The sequence below is a fragment of the Musca domestica genome, unplaced genomic scaffold, assembly GCF_030504385.1.
Source record: "Musca domestica strain aabys unplaced genomic scaffold, Musca_domestica.polishedcontigs.V.1.1 5, whole genome shotgun sequence".
In the NCBI taxonomy this organism is placed as follows: Eukaryota; Metazoa; Arthropoda; class Insecta; order Diptera; family Muscidae; genus Musca; species Musca domestica.
In genome coordinates, this window is record NW_026712346.1 from 8060670 (window position 1) to 8077442 (window position 16773).

The following is a 16773-nucleotide window of genomic DNA, read 5'->3' on the forward strand; positions in this document are numbered from 1 at the left end:
TGCGTAAACATCTAGCAACAAAACGCACGTTGCTGGGACTGCACTGCGTTGCTAACATTTAAACACTAGCAACACTATGCACATCGTAGGGACTGCATTGCGCGGCTAATTCGTAAACAGCTAGCAACAATGTGCGGCAAGAGGACTTCGGTAAGTTGTTGACACCTGATTATAAAAGGAAAGTAGAAAGTTGCAGGGGGGGCACTCGATTGAAAGTCACTAGGCCAACAGAAGCCTAGATCACGGAAGAAGAAGCAGCCAATTGTGTATTCTTGTAATTTCAGGTGAATAAAGTGAAACAAAAGCTCTTGGAAACACGACTGCCGAAGCGAAAGAAGTCCAGGACAACGAGATGCCTGAGTGAGTTAGTAAAGCAACCAGGAAAGAGGAACACGTGGGTCAAGTCTAGTGAGTTGCTAAAGCCACCGGGGTAAGAACAGGTGAAGCTGCTGGGAGTCCACTTATCTCTGAGCCGGGCGAATATCCGAGATCCTTCCAAAGACTCCATGCGATATCCTGATTATAAACATATTAACCGAAGGATAATAAACCGGGGTGATCCCATATTGATATAGAGACTCGTCTTTTGCTTACTCCCAGTCGCTGACTCAAATAAATTATATGACGAACTCTGGCCGCCGCGAGCTAACCTCAGCAAACGGAGGAATCCGAGTCGTTACAGAACTAAGAAGGGAAATTAATGTAATCATATGCTTAAAATTTTCTCAAATTTATATTTTTACAACATCTTATTGTGAAAATTATACTCATAAATCCATTTTATACACACAAAATCAGAGATGGGAACTGTCTTATGTGCATTGAAAATTAACAAGGTAAATTACAGAAAGTGAAGAGCTGGAAATACTAATTGAAATGAGGTTACCTTTATTTCATTTTACCATGCTCACATCGATTCAGTTCAGAGGAGAGTTTGTCCAATTATTCGTAGATTATGTGGAACCAATTTATTGTTACAATTGTGGGTTAAAAAGAGATTGGCGAACGCTCTTTTAATGCCCTGAATAATTTTGGGCTTGAACTGGTATCTGGTACGATTAGTCTTTTTTGCTTAAGGTTCAAGCGTGTAGTGAATGCTATCGTACGATATGTGTATGGTTTGAAGAAGTATGATCACATTTCATATTATGTTGAAGATTTCCTGTGTGTTTATTTTGGGAAATTTGTATCAGTTAAGATATAACATAATTAAAATAAAAACAATCAAGGTTGTGTTCAAGTCAACAAGGAGTACTGAGATATGGTTTGGTTGGGTTGAAAAGAGGGACGAAAGCGATCGCCACATGACCTAGTGGACTTACAGTTAAGCCAGTATAGGCCTATCGTGCACTCTAGACCTAAAGGTTGTTGAAAGAATATAGGGATTTTACAGTCTATATTTAAAATTCTGTTGCTTTAACGAAATTCCTGAAGTGTTTTTTTTTTGCATTTGCCATGATATGATTTAGGTCTAATATGGAGTCGTTCCCTAAAATAGGATCTGATATTTGCAAACGCTGGGCATTGGCAGAAAAAAAGCTCTAAGGTTTAATCATCTTCCCCATATGCCCTGTATATTCTGTTATCTCCACAACCTATCTTGGACCCAGGTGACCCATAAGGATGCCTGTTACCCCACTAATCTCCTTCTTGCCTAATAATAGAAGGTTCTTCTTTTTATCTCATTGGTGTCGCCCCATAGGATTTTTGAGGTTATCCCTATATCTTCATTGTTCCATAGGGATATGTGGGTGTATTTTGCCCACGCAGGGTTTTCCAAGTTTACTGTTGCTAATCCCCTACTTCTAATTCCCGCATGACCTGGTACTCATATAATGCGTTGAGAATAGTTGTTGATTGAATGTATACAGTCGAACTCAATTGTAAAGGTGAGAATACATAAAACGGTTCTCTGAAGGGCTTAAGTCATTGGCTGGTTTCTTGGAAAAGAACAAAGGAGTGTAGGGCCAAAATCAAACTAAGTCAACCTAAGACTCCTTTGTTCCTATACGAAAAGCCAGCCGATGACTTAAGCCAGTCAGAAAAGCGTTTTATTTATTCTCACCTTTACAATAGAGCACGACGTAGAGAACTAGCAGTATTCTGGGATACTTATCATAAAAACTTAAGGAATACAACAACATAGCAAAGACAGCAAAACGCAATTTCTGGAAGATCTTCTGCAAACAGGTTGATAGCGAAATTATGTATAAAAAATTTAAAAATAAATTCTTTTTAAATCAATACACCATCCGAGACATTGGTGGATGATGATGGTAAACGATATGCAGAAATATAAACAATATGCATACGTTAAAGGACGTTCAGTGAAACAGCATTACATGAGGTTTTACACCGCATCGAGAGCACCTTCGATAAAAAGATGTGTACACTGGCGTCATGCATTGCTATTGAAGGCGCTTTGAATAACGTCGGGAAAGAACAAAGTTCATAGATGCTGGCATTAGATTCAAAATGTGGTTTTAATCCAAGGACGACACACTGGCTATTCAAACGCATAATTAGACCTATTCTAACATACGAATCAGTATGTAAAATGTAATACGAAAATATTACAGAAAGTCCAACGAATGTGCTTCTTAAGTATATGCGGTGCAATGATGACAACACCAAGTAGGTCTTTAGAAACAATTTTATATATGGGACTTTTAGTGAAGAACCACACACCATAATCTCCTTTTGCTTGCCCGACCATGATACGATCCTTCAAGGGGAGGTCCGGGCAATTGCAGAGTGTCTGAACTGAATTAATGTCAACACGAGGACGGCAACCGTAAACGTCCTAACGGACAGTAAAATCGCAGCTATAACGTATAAAACTGTAAATTCAAAACTGTACTAGAACTATTCTCAACGCATTATATGAGAACCAGGTCATGCGGTAATTAGAGGTAACGAGATAGCGGACTCTCTTAACAAAACAGGCAGGGAATTAGCAACAGTAAACTTGGGCAATCCAGCGTGGGCAAAAAACACCCACATATCCCTATGGAACTATGAAGATATAGGGATAACCTCAAAAATCCTATGGGGCGACCCCAATGAGATAAGAAGAAGAACCTTCTATTATTAGGCAAGAAGGAGATAAGTGGGGTAACAGACATCCTTATGGGTCACCTGGGTCCAGGATAGGTTGTGAAGATAACAGTATATACAGGGCATGAGGGGAAGATTATGAAACCTCAGAGCTTGTTTTCTGCCAATGCCCAGCGTTTGCAAATATCAAATCCTATTTTAGGGAACGACTCCATACCAGACCTAAATCATATCATGGCAAATGCAAAAAAACAGTTCAGGAATTTCGTTATAGCAACAGAATTTTAAATATAACGACTGTAAATTCCCTATATTCTTTCAACAACGATAGGCCTATACTGGCTTAACTGTATGTCCACTAGGTCATGTGGCGATCGTTTTCGTCCCTCTTTTCAACCTAACTGAACCATATCTCAGTACTCCTTTTTGACTTGGAAACCTGAACATATTAGCCAGTAGCCTAGGAACACCACCTTTGATTGTTTTTTTTTAATTATGTTATATCTTAACTGATACAAATTTCCCAAAATAAACACCCAGGAAATCTTCAACATAATATGAAACGTGATCATACTTCTACAAACCATACACATACCGCACGATAGCATTCACTACACGCTTGAATCTTAAGCAAATACGACTAATCGTACCAGATACCAGTTCAAGCCCATAAGTGACTTAGGCCATTAAAAGAGCATTCGCCAATCTCTTTTTAACCCACAATTGTAACAATAAATTAGTTCCACATATACTACGAATAATTGCACAAACTCTCCTCTGAACTGAATCGATATGATCATGGTACAATGAAATAAAGGTAACCTCATTTCAAATTAGTATTCCCAGCTCTACATTTTCTATAATTTACCTTGTCAATTTTCAATGCATATTGGGAACTGTCTTATATGCATTGAAAATTGATTTTGTGTGTATAAAATGGATTTATGAGTATAGACTTTGACAATAATATGTTGTCAAACGTATAAATTTGAAAAAATTGTAAACATATGAAAACAATACTTTACCTTCATAGTTCTGTAATGACTCGGATTCCTCCGTTTGCTGAGGTTAGCTCGCGGCGGCCAGAGTTCGTCACAGAAATTTGTTTGTGTCAGCGACGGGAGTAAGGAAAAGACGAGTCTCTCTATCAATATGGGATCACCCCGGTTTATTATCCTTCGGTTAATATGTTTATAATCAGGATATCGCATGGAGTCTTTGGAAGGATCTCGGGTGTTCGTCCGGCTCAGAGATAAGTGGACTCCCAGCAGCTTCCCCTGTTCTTATCTTAGTGGCTTCGGCAACTCACTAGACTTGATCCACGTGTTCTTGAGCGGCTTTTGTCAACTCGCTCTTTCCTCTTCCTGGTGGCTTTACTAACTCACTCAGGTATCTCGTAGTCCTGGACTTCTTTCGCTTCGGCGGTCGTATTTCCAAGAGCTTTTGTTTCACTTTATTAACCTGAAGTTACAAGAATACACAATTGGCTGCTTCTTCTTCCGTGATCTAGGCTTCTGTTGGCCTACCGAACTTACGGAAGTCCTCTTGCCGCACATTGTTGCTAGTTGTTTACGAATTAGCCGCGCAATGCAGTCCCTACGATGTGCATTTTGTTGCTAGTTGTTTAAATGTTAGCAACGCATTGCAGTCCCAGCAACGTGCGTTTTGTTGCTAGATGTTTACGCATCACAGTTCCAAAGACTTGCGTTTTGTTGCTGGTTGTTTTCGAGCCAGTAATGCATTACCGATCCAACGACGTGCGTTTTGTCGGTAGTTGTTACCAAACAAGCAACGCATTGCAGACCCTGTAACATGCGTTTTGTAGCTACTTGTTTGCATTGCAGACACATCAACGCGCATTTTATTGTTACTTGTTTACGAGTTAGCATCGACGTGCGTTTTGTTGCTACTTGTTTACGATTTAGCTACGACGTACATTTTTTGCTACTTGTTTGAAGTAAATAGCGACGTGCGTTATGTTGCTATTAGTTTTTTCCGATAAACGGTCAGTGACATACGAGAGAGGCGTGCAATTTACCCCACAGCAATGCCCAGGGAGGCTATGACATACAGAATGAAAAACAAAGGGTCTAATGCAGAGCAAAGCCATACTTGAAGGTTTACCATTGTAATAAATTAATTGTGATCTACCGGACAAATATGATAGAATAAAATTACAAGTTGGCACTGAAAAGTCGAGCTCATACATCTGTATTCTAAGTAATATTTGATGAGAAATAGAATCAAATGCCCTTGTTAAATTTAACGATACAATTACAGTATCCTTATTAAGATTCTTGTAATTTCTCACCAAGCCAGTTAAGTAAAGAACCAAACTTGTGGTATTATGATTCCATACGAACACAACAGAAAGAAAATCCATCACTGCATGCGTTGGACAAATGCAAATCAATTTTAGGCATATGTGACTTCCTATATTGAAAAGAATAGTTCAGACCATGGCTCAATAAGAAAGGTTGGTCAACTTCAAAGAAACTAGAAAAAATTGTAGTGTCAAAAAGGCTTTTAAATATGCAATAGTTGTCTTTGTTTTTTTTTAAGTTCTTAACAAAATGTTTATATTGTGGAAAACCCGCGAAACAAGAATGCAATTTCGAGATTACACAACAATACAGTTTTATCACAAAATTGTACAATTTGTTATCCATTTACGTTGAAAATTTGCATTTATTTTGTAACAAAATTTGAAATAATTTAAATTTATTGTATTTTTTATTCAAAACAATACATATACACAGAATTTGTATATGTTTTGACAGTATAAGGCCATAAAAAATTGTATTTAGGGGGTAGCTTTGTTCTACCTTCGTAATTGGGTCATGGTAAGCCTTAAAAGCCGAATCACGAAGTGATCGAGCAAGTGTAATGTGATTTGAATTAATTCAATTATCATCATACCGCATTTTTTACGCACCAAAGTAAGTTAATATAATCATTGTTGCTAGTCACCGGCCCCAAATTAGTACTAAAAGGCATCAAATAGATAGATAAAAAAGTTGGAAACAAGCCAACGAAACGTTGAGCAGAACATGAAATAAATTCGTTTATTTTCATTTAATTAACGTGACCATAAAAGCCCAATAAACTCATATTGTGATATGGAGTATTTGTGGCGGGGAACCAATTATGCATGCATAATTTCAAAGAATTCATAAAAAAATAAAACATCCAATTATAACGCAACTGATATACTGCAAAATGAGATCGAGTTTATGCATTGAAAAAAAGAATCAAATGATCAAACACACAAACAGTATAAGAAAATTAAAGAAATTGTTAACAATTATATGAATCAAAATTAAAATAATTAAGAAAAATAGAATTTTAATTAGAAAAAATAATAATATAGACAGGGTTAGGTTAGATTAAACTAGGTAGAAAAGAGGGGCGAAACAATCGCCACATGTCCTGGTGGGCATACACTTAAGCCAGTATAGGTATGTTGTGCACTCTAGACTAAATGGTTGTTTACAGTGTATTGAAATTAAATTGCCCTAACAAAATTCCTGAAGGTCTGGTATGGAGCTCCGATCCTTCTTATGCTGCTATCTGCACATTTTATCTTATACCAATGCGTCTGTAGGACCAGATGCCCCGTAAGAATGCCTGTTACCCACCAATATCTTTTTAACCTAGTAATAAAAGATTCTTCTTTTTATCTCATTGAGGTCGCCCAATAGAATTCTAGTGGTTTTCACTAAGACTTTATTGTTTCATAGGAATATGTGGGAGTTTTTTGTGTGACGCGTTTAGCGGCGCTAGATTGTCTAAGTTTACTGTTTTGGACGTTATAGTTTTTATAGCGATCTTCCTGTTCGTTAGGACGTTTACTGTAGCCGGTCTCATGTTGGCAGTTCAGACACTCTGCAATCGCCCGGACCTCCGCTTGAATGATCGTTAGCACTGAGCCATCTGTACAACAACAGTATCCACTCGGCATTTGCGATAGGAATCCGTTAATCCACTCAGGTATGAATTAATGTTTCACATGAGGCAGCAACAATTATTTCAGGTATCCGGTCCGATACAAAGTTTTCATTGATTCTCTCGTTGTTACCTGTAACAATTTTTATGGTATGTAACGTGGCCTTTATTTATCCACTCGCTCTGAGGCTTTCGTTGGACTTTCTATAATATTTTTGTATTAAATTTTTTATCCATGATGTTAACATCATTTAGCCCATAATTTATCCATCTGTTCCTTAGCATATGATTTAACCAGTCCTTGGAGGCCCGGTCGACCTTTAAAATTGTCTAAGGATTGGATAAGTATTTCTGTGCTGTCGTTATTGAAAACGCCTTCGATATCAATACATACCGTCACTGAACGTCCTTTAACGTATGCATGTTGTTTATATTTAAGCATATCGTTTTCGTTCTTGCTTTTAATCATAATATCGATTGTGCGTTCCAATAAGACTTTAGTCAGTAGGACTTAGGTATTTCGTAGCCTGTCTTAGCAGGTTTGGGTATAAAACCTACCCTCGCCTCCCGCCAGACTTTTGGAGTATACGCAAACTTTAGGCACTCATTGAATATTATAGCTCCTTTTTTCGAGCAGGGTCGGGAAGACCAAATCTGGTCCCGCTGCCTTAAACGGTTTGAAGTTTTTGGTGGCATCCTTTACCATCGAATAATCATAAATTTTTGATCCTTCATCAGACCCATTCCCTCTAACTTCCGATGTAATATGTATGTCGTGATGCTCGGCGGAAAGTGTGTGTCAACCAAAAGGCCTAAGGAAACTTTTTAATTTTTGATACATCATTTACGCTCTCAACCTGTTTGCAAAAAAAGCTTCCAGGCATTGAGCTCGACAGCGGCTGTGTTAGTTCAAACCTTATATACCGATGATCCGAAAAAGAGTGCTCATCCGAAACCCTCCTCTTCTGAATCTGGTGTATAAGATTCTCAGAACGAAAAGTTATGTAATATATGTTAATATAATAATATTCCCATTGTTTAGGTCGTTAGTATTTAGATAATCTAACAGGTCCTGGCCCCTTTTGTTAGTGTTAGTACTACCCCACGCAATGTGGTGTGAGTTAGCATCGCTACCCACGCTTTGCTCATCAGCCGCTGCAGTTCCGACGTAGGAGTGGTGTCGGTGAGTCGAACGGCAGGTATACTGACGCTAGGTGTATGTTGACAACTCTGGGGAGAAAAAATAATATACATTTTTGTGACATATTATACAAGTTCTCGGTATTGGAATGATTTAATCCAGAGACCTTGTTCTTAACAGTCCAAGGTTCCTGAATTAATCCAATGGGAATCTCACATGTATTAATTAGTTCCATCAAAACGAGGAATTTCGCTCTTCTTCGCCAACTTGAGGCTGTCGTTTTCCCAAGAGGGTTTTATCTTTTCGGTAATCTCCTTTAGGGCGACAGTTTTTGCGTGTACCGCAAGCTTAAAGAACATTTTATCGTGCTTTATGCCGCTGCTCATGGTGGGAATTGAATCACCGCCTTCAATTATCAATAATTAGTTCATTTCGTCCCAATAAGGTTTCATGGCTGTTTTGGCATAAGATGGCCTTTCTGTTTTCTCGGTCCGTTTCCTCCTCTGCTGAGGTTCGGATTTCTTCTCAGAAACACCAGGTTTAGCAGTCGATTCACGGCACACACCTTTTCAGTGTTTGAGCTAACTTCGTCGCTCTTGGACAAAGGATTCTTATTATAGCCTCCTTTTTGAGTTCCTTGACTTGGTTTCCCTGGAACACTTGAAGGTATTCTGTTTTCACGGCCATTGATGACTTGCTATTAATTTCTCTCTCTCTCCCTTTCATAACTAGAGAAATTTCTTCGGCTTTTCCCACTTCTTCGATGCATTCTTATCAATATTCGTTGGAAATGACTTCTGTGCGTAGCTCCTTTATTCCTTAGTCCTTTTCTCCAATATAATTATGTTTTCGAGTGCTTCATTGGTCAGGGTGGATTCGACCTCGGTATTTCCTACCTCATCTCATTCCTCAAATTGAGGACTTGCAGGCGGGAAGAATTTCCTAGAATTTTCTTTCATGTGTGCTTGCACATCTACTGAGCGCAAAATATGTTTGACATCAGTTTGTGTGTGAAACTGAATACGTATATGTTTACAAAGTTTCGAGCCGCCTTTAAAACTTTTAAAAACCCGAACCATGGTTCATAGTTTAGTGTGAACCACTGAACCAAATCGACAAGTGGTTTGCAGCTCTGTTTTAAACCCTTCGTTTTAAGGAAGCTTTATCGTAACTATTAGTTCTTGTGTAATTCATGAATAACGCTTTATTTTATGTCAGTCTTTATATATCAAACCATAACATAGTCTTGCATAACTCATGAGGCGCTTTATTTTAGGTCAGTCTTTAAAATTTAGCAAAATCTTCAAAATACCTTCTATATGGATTCTGCATTAAAATGAAAATGTATTTAAGGCGCATTCGACTGAAAGTTAAACAAAGGCTAGTATTTTAGTTTTCTGTTCGGTAATCGTATGATTGCATGATATTACCTTGGTAAATGAACAATGAAACTAATTTTACTCTGTTGCAGAACCTACAAGAATCCATGGTACAATGAATACAAGGTTGGCAAAGCAATCAGCTGAATACAATTTTTGCCGTTTTTTTACAAAAAACTGAAAAATTATTTACATAAAATATAAATATAGGAAAAATGTTCTGACGTAAAATTATTAATTTCAAAGGTAGCAATGTCTCTTTTCGTTTTTCTTTAAGGGGTGGAAATTACCAATGCAAAAATACCCAATACTCTAACATTCCCCTCCTCGTGAACCAGGTGATGGTTCACCACCTGATAAATCTAGAATGGCTAGCTTTGACACTGGTCGACGAATAACTCCGCTTAGACTCATCACATCTACAAATCGAACTTGACCATCCTTCGCTGCGTAACTCTTCACAACTCTTCCCTTTTGCCAATTGTTTGGAAAGACCAATAGTCATGGAATATTACAATATCATATGTTCAACTTTCTCCCTCCTTTGTATGAGAATTTCGACGACACATCTTTTCCACAAGCGATCCTTTAATTTTTTTTGTTTTCGTAAACAAACGTTTTCTTCGGAATCACTTGGAGTCCTACAAGTGGAACTTAGAAAGAAAATGATTCGGTATTATAGGTTCGTCGTTTTCGCAAGATATGGAAATCTCTGTCAATGGTCGACCATTTATAATCTTCTCAGCTCCAATAAGCACGCTTCGTAATGTTTCAAGAGGCATTCTTCACTTAAAGTTTTGACAGCAAACACTTATTTATTCTTATAAGTCTTCCCCAGCAACCTCCCCAACAACGATTTGATGACAACTGAAAATTCACTCTATATTGTGCATATTGGCTTTTTGAGTTAATTTACCCGTGTTAAGAAGCAGTTTTAGTTAATATCTTTTGGTTGGCAATACAATTGGTTCCATTGTCACTTCGCTGGCGTACAGGAGTTCCACCGCGATTTATAAGTTTCTTAAGCATAGTATAAAAGAATTTGCCGGAAGGTCCTTAGCCAACTCTATACGTGCCGCTCAAACTGTTAGGCAAGTAAATATTACTGCCAATCGCTTCTCAACACGCCGTCCTATCATTATGTTGAATGGACCGAAAAGATCAACTCCTGTTTTAGTAAACGGGCGGACAAACTGAGTGATCCTGTCGGGTGGAAGTTGACCCAATTGTGGCTGTGATGGCTTTGCTTTATCTTGTCTGTAAACAACGCTCCTTCTCACAACACTTTTATACAAACACTTTATTTTGGTATCCAAAAGTTCTGTCGGACCTCATTGATTGTAATGGCCATATTTTGGTGGTAATTCTTTTGATGATGGTATTGCAGTATTAACTCTGACGCACATTCTTTTTAAGGCGTAATAATTGGTCTTCTGGCATCAACATGCAAAAATATTACTTCATCTATTCGTCCGCAAGCTCTTAGATATGGGTCCAAAGGATATACAGGGCTTGACTTGGAAATTGGTTGGGAGTTTTTGAGGCACTTTATTTCATCGAAGTAGCTCTCATTTTGTACAAGTCGGCATAACACTAATTCGGCGTCTTTCGTTTCCTAATAAAACGTTGAATCCATGCAAGAAGAGGACTCTTCAGTTTTGGGAAGGAAGAAAATCTGCCAAATTGAATGACTTCACATCGTTATTTGAAATTAACATACACGGTTTCAATTCTTCCTCTTTTTGTATATCACATCGTTGAAATTTAACATGAAGCCACAATAATTCTTCGTTTCTTAGAAAATCTGGCCCATTCACCATATACCGTTATCAACAAATTCCGTGGGAGTCAAAGGACGAGTGCCAGCATCTGCGGAATTGAGACGGGTTTCCAATGGCTCGGCTTTGAATACTTCAGAATTTTAGCAACTCGATGACTTTCGAAAGCTTTAAAACGGCGTTCAGTGGAATATATCGATTGTATAACAGTTTGTGAATTTGACCAATAATGTATTGAATTAATATGGAACTCATGGCATGGATACAATCTTTTCAAGATGTATTCCGAGCACAGCCGCTTGCAACTCCAGACGAGGAATACATCGTCATTAATTTCTTAGGAACACATCGCGTTTTGCCCGTGATAAATGAAACGTAAATTCCAAAGCCATGAAAGATTCTTAAGTAGCAAACTGCAGCAAAGGCAGCTTGGCTTGCATCTACCAAAAATGCAACTGAATGTTGGAGCCATTACATAAATTGTTGGAAATGTATCTTGGATCTTTAAACTTCAAAACTTCATTGAACTCGTTCCACCAAGATCTGAACCTTTTATGCAATTGCTCCGATATCATTGCAATTGCTCCGATCATTCCAACTGATATTTCGTTTCCAGCAATGTTGCACAAATATTTTTCCGTGCAACAGAAAATCAGCTATGAGTCCGAAAGGGACGAAAACAGACATAGCAATTTTCAGCATCTCCGCTTGGTTGGAACACGATGGCCGCTCAGAACTTCTGAACTCAGTCCAAAGAGATTTGTCTTGAATTCAAAACATAGTAAACCAATTTCGAATCTGATACCAACGAGTCTTATGGTTTTTCCATAGTATCAAGGTTTTTCCATAGTAAATTTCATCAGAATATAAAAATAAGGCTGTTGGGCTTGTTGATTTCGGCACAAAGAACTTCAGCTCAACTGTGAATTGAATGCTCACGAATTGGCAATATTAAAGACAACAATATTCAACACGTGTTTTTTAGAAAATGAAAACTGATGTTGTCGCTTTTGTTTTTAAAAAGTAACTGTAAAATTATTTACTTAAAATGTATGTAGGGTAAGTGTACCAGTAGTCGGCACATTTAGGATTTTCGCATTTTTAATCGCTCACCATTCTGAGTGGAACTTTTCAATTATTACAAAGTTAATTTATTCATATTCGAAATTTTGTATAGTTTTTGCAATAATAAATACAGTTTTAATAATTTTTAATAAATTTCATAAATTTGTAGTTTTATTAAAACAATGCTTTTTTTTGCCAGTAGTCGGCACCACTTGCCAATTGTCGGTATGGCATGTTCCAACAGTCGGCATACCAATTTTTTGTAAGAATAATTAATAATAATAATAAATTAATTCATTAAAATATAATATTTTTGTTTAGTTAAACTGAACTGATTTATTGTACTTTTCTTAAGAATATGGATTGTAGAGGACCTTCACAGACAGAAATTTAATTTTTATTACAATAAATCATCTTTTCTTAGCGAAATTGTGCACAAAGATAGCTGACAATATATTTGAAGTAAACAAAATACATTTAGTTATAAAAGTTTCATTTATTTGGGCTTAAAAGTAAAAAGTGCCGACTACTGGGACATGCCGACCTTAGGCACACTTAAGGTGGGAATACATACAACGCTTATCTGACTGGCTTAAGTCATCGGCTGGCTTCTTCGGAAATGAACAAAGGAGCCTAGGACCAAAATCGAACTAAGACAATCTAAAACTCCTTTGTTCATCTACGAAGAAGCCAGCCGATGACTTAAGCCGGCCAAATACGCGCTTTATGTATTTCTAGCCTTACCCTATATATAGCAAAAATTTTCTCACATAAAATTATTATTTTCAAAGAGGTGGTGGAAATTATCAATATACAAATACCCAATACTCTAACAACAATTTTTTCTGTTAGTAGTTTTGAAATGTCAAAACATGTATACACTTTATGTAGGTGTATCTATTCATATATTTACAGCCTTTTGCTTTATGGGATGAAAAATAATTGTAATAGTATTAGGAACACGATATTGTGAAGAACTCTCGTCATTTCATTAATTTTTCGCGATTTCCTATTTAACTAAAATATCTTTGGAAAAGTGTCAAAAGAGGTATTAAAATTGTTGAAATAGTTTAAAAGCACATGCCGTAACGACCTCTGAATGGTATAAAAAAATTAAAAATCAACTTGGTTTTGCAGAAACTTTTGAATATATTTGACATTTGCCATAATGTTAGCCAGTGCTTATGGTATTCTGTTACCATCGCATTCATTTAGAGGGAATTCAAATCAGCTGGGTTTTGTTGTCACCTTGTATTAATTGTAATATGCCTTTATGCTAGGAGTACGGCTGGCTACAAATTTACGTTTTCCCTGGCATTTGATCTTTGATGTATATATGTTCCCGTACTTTTTATACCCTCCACCTTGGAAAGGAGGGTATATTAACTTTGTCATTACGTTTGTAACATCCCTAAATATTCGTCGTAGACCCCATAATGTATATATATTCATAATCAGCATAAGATTCTAAGACGATTTAACGATGTCCGTCTGTCTGTTGAAATCACGATACAGCCCACATCATTTGACGTAGAACGCCAAAATCTAGCAGATCAATTTGTATTGTGTCTAGGATGGTTGATATTGAAAATGAGATATATCGGTCCACGTTTTGGTATAGTCCCCATATAACGGTACATCCCGATATTCGGTATTTTGATGATTTTTGCCACAGTTTTTCACAGATTTGTCTGAAAATTGGTATTTGTTGGTCATAATGGGTTCTAGCTTCGGTGGCTAAACTTTGCATGTATAGGTTCACTCTTTGGTATAGCCCCTATATAACGGTACCTCCCGATATTCGGTATTTTGATGACTTTTGCCAAATTTTTTCATGGATTTGTCTAAAAATTGGTATTTGTTCGTCACAATGGGTTCTAGCTACGGTGGCGGAACTTTGCATGTATAGGTCCACTCTTTGGTATAGCCCCCATATAACGGTACCTCCCAATATTCGGTATTTCGATTATTTTTGCCACATTTTTCCATTGATTTGTCTAAAAATTGGTATTTGCCGGTCATAATGGGTTCTAGCTCCGGTTGCGGAACTTTGCATGTATAGGTCCACTCTTTGGTATAGCCCCCATATAACGGTACCTCCCAATATTCGGTATTTTGATGATTTTTAAAATATTTTTTCACGGATTTCTCTGAAAATGGGTATTTGTAGGTCATAATGGGTCCTTGTTCGTGTGCCGAAACATTGTATGTATAGGTCTACGTTTTGGTATAGCCCCCATATAACGGTACCTCCCGATATTCGGTATTTTGATGATTTTTGCCACATTTTTTCATTGATTTGTCTAAAAATTGGTATTTGTAGTTCATAATTCTAACTACGGTGGCGAAACTTTGCATGTATAGGTCCACGTTTTGGTATAGGCCCCATATAACGGTACCTCCCGATATTCGGTATTTTGATGATTTTACCACATTTTTTCACGGATTTGTCCGATAAATGGTATTTGTAAGTCATAATGGGTCCTAGTTCGTGCGCCGAAACATTGTATGTATAGGTCCACGCTTTGGTATAGCCTCCATATAACGGTATCTTCCGATATTCCGTATTTTGATGGTTTAATGCCAAATTTTATCGCGGATTTGTCTAAAAATTGGAATTTGTTAGTCCTAATGAGTTCTAGCTCCGTTCGCGAAATATTGTATGCATAGGTCCACGCTTTTGTATGGCCCTATATAGCGGTACCTCCCAATTTAATTAATATTTTATTGATTTTTGCCACATTTCCCACGAATATGTCTAAAAATTGGTATTTGTGGGTCATAATTGGTTCTAGTGTTTCCATTACCCTAAGGTGGAGGGTATTAGAAGTTCGGCCCGGCCGAACTTAATGTTTTTTACTTGTTAATTGTAAAATAGTAAAGGAGAGTGAGGGAAAGAGAACAGCTTCTCCCAGAAAGTACGGGGACAGAAAGCTAGTAAACGTGTCAAAATAAGTTAGCAATTCGAATATAAAAATTCAACCGCTGTGGCAACCAAGTTACTATTGTTTATGAGAACAATTCTGCTAGTGAAAAGTAGTAAAGGAGAACTCTATATTTGAAAAATATAAAATTTAAAAAAAAAATTAAGCAATCTCATTTTGTTGATGTCACTCTAAGATGAGTGAGCATGTTTCCTCGTTTTTAAGTGATGGTAAAATTTGTTCAAAATCGAGAAGATCTACTCTTGCTGAGCAGAGTTGTGTATGTATGCATAGACAAATGAAGATATAGACAACGAAATGCTCTCACCGTTTATCTTCGAAAAAAAAATCGAATCAGCAGATGTCTTTAATATCGTTTCAGGGGTTTGAGTGAGAATATTGAAGCCACTCAATTCTAAAACGTAAAAATAACAAAAACTGTAAGATATTTGTCAGTTGAAAATTGTTCCATAATAAAAGAAATGTGAAAAGTACGCGATGACATAGAAAAATTCCGGAATAATCAAGTGCGTTGAACGCGTAAATCAGCATATTAACTATGCAAAACATGATGAGAGCCACCTGGATAAAAAGACAAATTTAACTTTTCGTTGTCTATATCTTCATTTGTCTATGATGTATGAAGGTGTGTATTTTTGCAACCCTCATCAAACAGAAGCACCGCAATACATTCTGCTGCTTTTTTCTTTGATTTTGTACACGATCAATCTGAACCCCCTGCCTCCCTCTCTTTAAAGATCGCAGCAACATAAAAAAAACGGTTTGCTGTTGCACACACAAATCACCAGACAAAAAAAAAATGATCTACACATTTTCCTTTTCAAACTCTTGATCAATTTTGAGTGATTCTGCTCCCGTTCTAATTTTTTAAACAAGAGTGACTCAGGAGTGCTTCCAAACAAAACAAAAGAGCGATGAGTAGACTCCGTAAAAAACTCCCACACTTTGAGTAATCTTGCTTGTGAGCTAATTTCACTCCCGCGATATTTAACTCATTTAAAAAAATGAGGGAAAATATGAAAAAAAATGAAAACAACTTGTTGCATATAATTTTGAATGAATCTGGCAGGGCATAGCCTCTGGGCTGTATTTCTATAGTTTTACGAAACTGTCCTACCTCCTTATTGTACCATTGTACTCAACAGTTTAGATGACCAACAAAACAATGCACCGTTATTCTTCAACAATTTAAGTTCTTTTTTTTTTTGGAAGAAAGCATTCTTATTGCGATATTTGTTAAGTGTGGTAGTTTGCGCGGTAATGATTTAGCGTAAATCAATTATAATGAAAAACCCCTTTTCAAAAACATTCTCGGCACTGTTAGTTTTAGTGTAGTCCTCGAATGATGATTTTAAGTAAGTTTTTTAGGATCAAAATCACAGAATAACCGGCTAAAACATGTTGACAGAATCTTTACAATTCCTGCTATATACCTTTGCATAAAACGGCATATTACGCTGATA